Below are 6,307 nucleotides of genomic sequence, written 5' to 3'. Positions count from 1 at the left end.
AAATTTTCAGAGAAAAAGTTAAAAAATGTCGATATTTAAAATATCAATGCTGTATCGCCTAATAATAGATAAATCTCTAATAGATAAATCTCTAATAGATAAATCCCCAAACCGCTTAAAAGCGCACAGGAAATATGAATAATTTTTAAAGGAATAACCGGATATGTGTCTATCTCTCATCACTATCAGACACACGTTCGAACTCGAAGCGCATACCGTAATGACTTTTGAAATGGCGGCCGGGTAGGTGGCGGACCAGAGGGTGGAAAACGAAAGGACGCAAGGGATGCACGTGGAAACTGCGATGCATCTCTCGCTTTCTTCATACATATATGTGCATGCATGTATGTGTATCGATGCATTTGACGCGTAAATACGCCATCGTGAGCTTGTAAACAGCATATTTTCTGACTCAGCGCAGACGCGAAGCACAGGTATTTAGAATTCAGTATAGCACTTCTCGCTTGTTTTATCTCGAATCTTGTATAGATTATCCTCTCGATCTCCGATCGACTTTTGATCCTTATAACATCGAGTTACAATGCATCCGAATATTCAAACATTTCTTTCGCGAGATTATATTGGTTTCTGGAATGATGAGCAATAGATTCAAATAGATGTGTTTGCTTGTCCCTTTAAAAAATAAATTTAAATAAATTATAATAATATTTGATAGAATACTTGAAGCGCAATTTAGGTAGAGCTATGCGTTAAAGAACTGCAATTAAAAGAAATTCAGTTCTTATAGTCGAAGGTAATCATTAATAAAATTCTTGTAAGAAACTTGTCATTAATTTCAAAATTTTCCATAAAGAGAATTTAATTCTCATTCTTTGCAGAATATTAGAATTTTATATCATAAACAAACTGTTCTTGCATGAATATATTGCGAATATATTACAACGATGTGTATATCGGATGTAGTTACATTTCGAGTATTATACTGTAAAACTGTTACTTTTTTTTATATATACATATTTAAATTGAATAATATTGAATAAATAATTTTACAAGTTTTAAGATGTTAGTACATCAAATTAACAATCTAATTAAATTTGAGGGAGGGGGATTGTTAATATTTCAAATTAGTTTCCTTAAATTTTTTTAATTGTGCAGTATACACATATCTTTTTCTCACCCATACATATTTTTGTCTTATAAATGTATAAAAATGATTAAAGAGGAAAAAGGCCGTCATATCCTCGCTGAGGTTTCTCTCTGATTGAAGTATTCATTACGCCATCTGAAAGATCCTGAAATATCAACTAGTGAAGCTATTCAGCTCTGTGAATAAAACAGCTAATTTATGTATAAATTTAAATTGTTTGTAGAACAAACATATTTCTTTTACACAATATTTGCTTGTGTAATTAATAGTATTAGGAATAATTTTACCATAAATAATTTCTTTTCTTTTTGTGACTAACTTAAGACGTAAATAATTAACGAAAATAAATAAATAACAATAACATTTCTACATTTAAAATATTTTATACTTAAATGATATATTTAGAGCTGTTAAATTAATACTGTAATAGTGATATATAAGATTCACGAAACGTTGACATTAATGAACAATAGCATTGTTCATTTTATCTCTCGGGAGCTGCTCGAGATCGCTCTGAACGAACCCAAAATACTTGAAATATAGAATTTACACGATATTCGTCATACGACGTCCAACAAATTTATCGTTACAACAAACAAACAATGCTAATGGATTACGACATGGCGATAAGTCATAACCCTTTGTCACCCCTGAAGAAAACACCCGTGAAAGTCTTAAAAGTAAATATTATTAATATTATCATATTTTCATGAAACTACGATAATAATTTTATGATATTGCAATCAATATTTAATGAAGAACGTTTCGCAGAAATGACTCATATCGATAATGAATAACTCTTGCATATATTAAAAAAAATTAAAATTTCAAGGCAAATAAGGCGCAGTAATTGTGCGCAGATTCAATCATAAAACAAAATTAAAACTGAAAACAAATTTTCGCATAGATTAAAAATTAAATACAAAAATATATATTCAAATTGTGTTAAAATTCGAACGTTTCGGTCAAACATTCACATTTGAGATCACCCAGCGAAATACCAGAAATTAAACATGAAGATTTCCTTGCACACCACCATAACAAATCGAGTGAACATCCAGATGCAAATTCAAATTCCTTCAAATTGGTTCCATGCCAATGATGAATTGTAAAATTATAAATTCTGCAGATAAGAATGCAAGAAAAGCTCGATAGAAGTATTTATATATACATATCAGAAAAAAATATATAATAAGATTAACAAGATGTTATCGTTATGAAAATCAGAATCGTTAAATAATAAATTAAATAATATATGTTATGTTGTTATACGCACTTCCAGACGTTTTTCTTCCTTCGTGTGATTTTCAATCGTCGACTAATCAATCGATTATCAAGAGTTAATTAATAAATTGGTTAATAAATTTCTCATTTTATTAAGTGAGTGTAATCGAAATGTTAATATGTTGAAACGTGACAATTTATAAAAGATGAATCTGATTGTGAGAACGTGTGACTTGATATCTACGTACTTAAGACATTTAATATTTGAGTAAAAAAAGTGAATTACAAAACTGTTGTGTCAAGCACTATTACGGTGCATCTAAATTTATTCTTCCAACTGTTTCAAGAAACTAGAACAAAATGGAATCATTGAACATCTACAATAACAATTTAATAATTAAGATAATAATAAGCTTTCAAAGTGTATTTGGCTTTGTTTTAAATATTCACAACTCTTTAACTGCTAAGAAGTGCAATTTATTGTCCAATTTCATTGTCCAATTTCTCACTTTTACAAACTTTCTTTAACAATTTTATTTACGCTATCGCGCTTGTATTTATTACATATTTATGAGAAGTCTTATGAGAAACACTTCTCATAAGTATGTAATAAATGCTATGCGATACGCTAATTATTTCTTCTTGTAATTTGAAAACTAAGCTTCAGACAAAATTTTTGTAAAGGATTTAGAATTAAGTTTAGATTTAAGTCAAGAATGCGACACTTCAAGGACAAACATTTTTTTTTTATTGTAATTACCCTGTATACTATTTAATCACATTTATATGTATATTACGAATTTAATTAATTAATTAAGTTAATTAATTAAGTTGCAAAGTAATTAAGTTATTACAAAGTAATTAAGAGATTAATTTCTTACATAATGAAGAATATATTTCTACAAGAATTTTATAAATACATATGATGGATCATATTGAATTCAGCGAGAGACCATAATCTTTCTGATTTATTGTTTTAATTTATTCAACCTTTTATAAAATAGCGAATCTATTTAAAGTTACTTTTATTTTGTAAACTATTCGCACGATTTTTTTTTTAAACTACAAGATAATTGATAATGTTTTATTCAAATTTGAAGTTAAAAAGAAAAAAATTCGAAATAATTGATTGAATATTATGACGGACAAAATTTTTTTAAATTTAATTATATTATAAAACTATCTAGTAGCACAAATTCATACGATATATTAATTAAACATTAAGATTAGTTTTAAGGATTTTTTAATTGCGAAATTTACTTTTTTGAAATTCGATATTTTTAAGCTACAAACTCAGCGATATTAAAAATCTTCTAGAGCTAAGTTTCGCGATAATCAGATTATTTGTTTTAATTTGAATTTTAGAATTCTGAAAACAGAATCGAATTTAGTAATCTCGAAAACGAGGAGTCTTCTTTAAATCTCTTTGTTAAAAAATTCCGGTCAATCCTCAAAGAATTAATATTAATATTAATATAATTTAATATAATTTAACTGCTTTTAATGCAGACATTTGTAAGCTCTGTCCGATCCTGAATACAAATTTTTTAATATCCTGCAAAATCTATGACTGATATATCGATCTCGCGAGGACTCGGCGAAAACACGTATTATATATCACAAGTAACTGGCGAAAGGAGGCTAATGAACGTGAACACGAACACAAACGGTGGATAATTTGCTGACAGTATACATACGTGTGTCTGTGTGTGAGTGGGTGTGGAAGTAGTGGAAGAGTGGCGGCGGAAACAAAGCCAGCGAAAACATAATACAAATATGTGAGCCAGACACTTGTGTGTGTATAGACTGTGCAGGCACAAGTATATAAGGTATTTCGAGATAATACTCTACGACTGCGTCGTATCCTTCGCACATGAATAATATATATTAAAAAATGCGCGTGCTTTCGTATATCGGGATGAATTTTATTATTATGCGTACTCGTGATAACTATTGTTGATTTACATGTTAAAAATAAAATTTTATTCTGAATTCTGAGAACTCTTTGAATAATAATGAATTGACTTCATTGAATTTTTAAAAATATTATCAATTGTCCTGGAATTGATATAGTATTATTTATTAAAAACTTATAACGTTGTTTGTTTACTTAAATTCAAGAAGTCCTTGTTTTTATAGAACTTTAATTAAATGTTTAATTTTAGTAAATGTTTAATGTAAATCAAAAAAATTAAAATAAGAAATTTTTTAAATAACATTTTAAATAACAATTGAAATTATTCATTAAATGAATCAGAGCCTCGCATTTTTTTTTTTTAAATCGATACGTCATCGTATAGCGACTGCTATGATGTCATGTTTGAGGCGTAGAATCGACATAATCCTCGAGTCACTATATCCGATTCTTGGATTCTCTTTTATTTCACAGACGTTATCTCATACATAATTACGTCATTGCAAAAAGCAAGTAGTTACTAAATGATATCTTTGTATTTGCAGTAAAATGTTGAAATAAATTGCCAGTTTAAAAGTCGAGCTGCTGATTAAATGTATAACAATGCATGTACTATTTTTAAGTTAATTAACGAATTCGTAATTATTTGCGCAAATTTCAATAACATTTTAACTGACAAGATAATGTTTATTATTATCTGAAATGGATTATTTTTGAGAGAAATTAATCTAGAAACATTGCAATTTTTGTAATTCATAGAAATGTAAATTTGATATAAAATATTTTAATTGTCAAAATAAGAATTCTAAAAAAAAACGAAGATACAGTATGTTTTAGTTACTTGAAGATGTTTTGAATATATGTTTTTATTATTGTAATACTTTAAAATTAATTAATTTATTATAATAGAATGTAGAATTCAACAAAAAAATGTTTTAAAAACATATACATATTAGATTTGTAACTATTCCTTCGTATTTAATCTTTTTTAAATTATATTACAAAGAAAATTATATTGCGAAGAAATTTCAAACAGAACAAAAGTTATCATGATATCAAAATATAACGTCAAAATAGTGTCAAAATGAAAACTAAAAGTTACTCTTCGAGTTGCGAATTATTTTAATGTCATTTTAACAATACCGTAACATGTTGCCTTGTTTGAGTAATTCTCTTTTTCCAAACGTAATTATTACGTAGAGAGTTTTTGTAATAACGTAATAAAAAGATCTAGATATGCGGTGAACGCTAAAATTATGTTACCCTTTTTTTTAATTAGCTGTTAAGAAGAAGTAACCTTAGCGTTCATCGTATCTAAATAAACGATATTGCAAAAACTCCTTATTAAAATGGGTAAACTTTAAATAATCGTTTACCAAAAAAGGAAACATTTTTAAAAAGGACATTTCTTCGGCTTGTTTGAATCTTTATGTTTTTTCTCACACGACTTTATCATTTTATCAATCATGTCGTCTCTTACTAATCGTATTTTAATTTCGTTCTATATTAAAATCCATAACAAAATATTATATAGTAGCATCCATCAAGCTGATTCACGGAGAAAATGAGCGCCACTGGACCATAGCGTCTGTATTCTCGACTCGATGCGTGAATACCACGATGTAAAAGTCGGCGTGTTTCCGTCGATCGTAAAAATCGAGGCTAGCTGACGCGCCTGCACAATGCGTGGTCGGTCTTCAGCATCAGTCGTCGTTGAACCCTCGTCTCGCGAGCATCTACGACCGTCCCGTGAATCGAAAGCGTGAACACGTAAGTACGCTGTACGACACCGAATACGCCCAATGCCGACGCGCGTGAATGAATGAACTTAGGAGTCTTCTTTCATGTTCCTCGCAAATCGGGAATTTTACGGTAAAGCTACGGGCCGCTTTAAGACGCACCCAACGCTTGCTCCAGACTCTTTGTTTGTACTGTTCTTTTGTGTGCTGGTTTGCGGGCCGACTAGCCTTGACCGATTGGAGTGAGATATTAGAATAAGACGCCAAACGTTGTTCCAGTGTATACAAACACACAATAATATAATACATTTTGTTGAAAGA

General features: G+C 29.2%; 1 protein-coding gene across 1 annotated transcript in view; it reads left to right on the top strand.

Moving 5' to 3' along the window:
- Window positions 1-5,923: 5,923 nt before the first annotated feature.
- LOC108692210 overlaps window positions 5,924-6,307 on the top strand; it is a 10,765-nt gene continuing 10,381 nt past the window's right edge. The window contains exon 1 of the mRNA XM_018200386.1: window positions 5,924-6,017. The gene's annotated coding sequence lies outside the window, so the exon portion shown is untranslated. The remainder of the gene's footprint in view (window positions 6,018-6,307) is intronic.

The sequence above is a fragment of the Atta colombica genome, unplaced genomic scaffold (assembly GCF_001594045.1).
Source record: "Atta colombica isolate Treedump-2 unplaced genomic scaffold, Acol1.0 scaffold107, whole genome shotgun sequence".
In the NCBI taxonomy this organism is placed as follows: Eukaryota; Metazoa; Arthropoda; class Insecta; order Hymenoptera; family Formicidae; genus Atta; species Atta colombica.
Note: the sequence above shows the minus strand (reverse complement) of the source record. Positions and strands in the feature narration are given on the sequence as shown.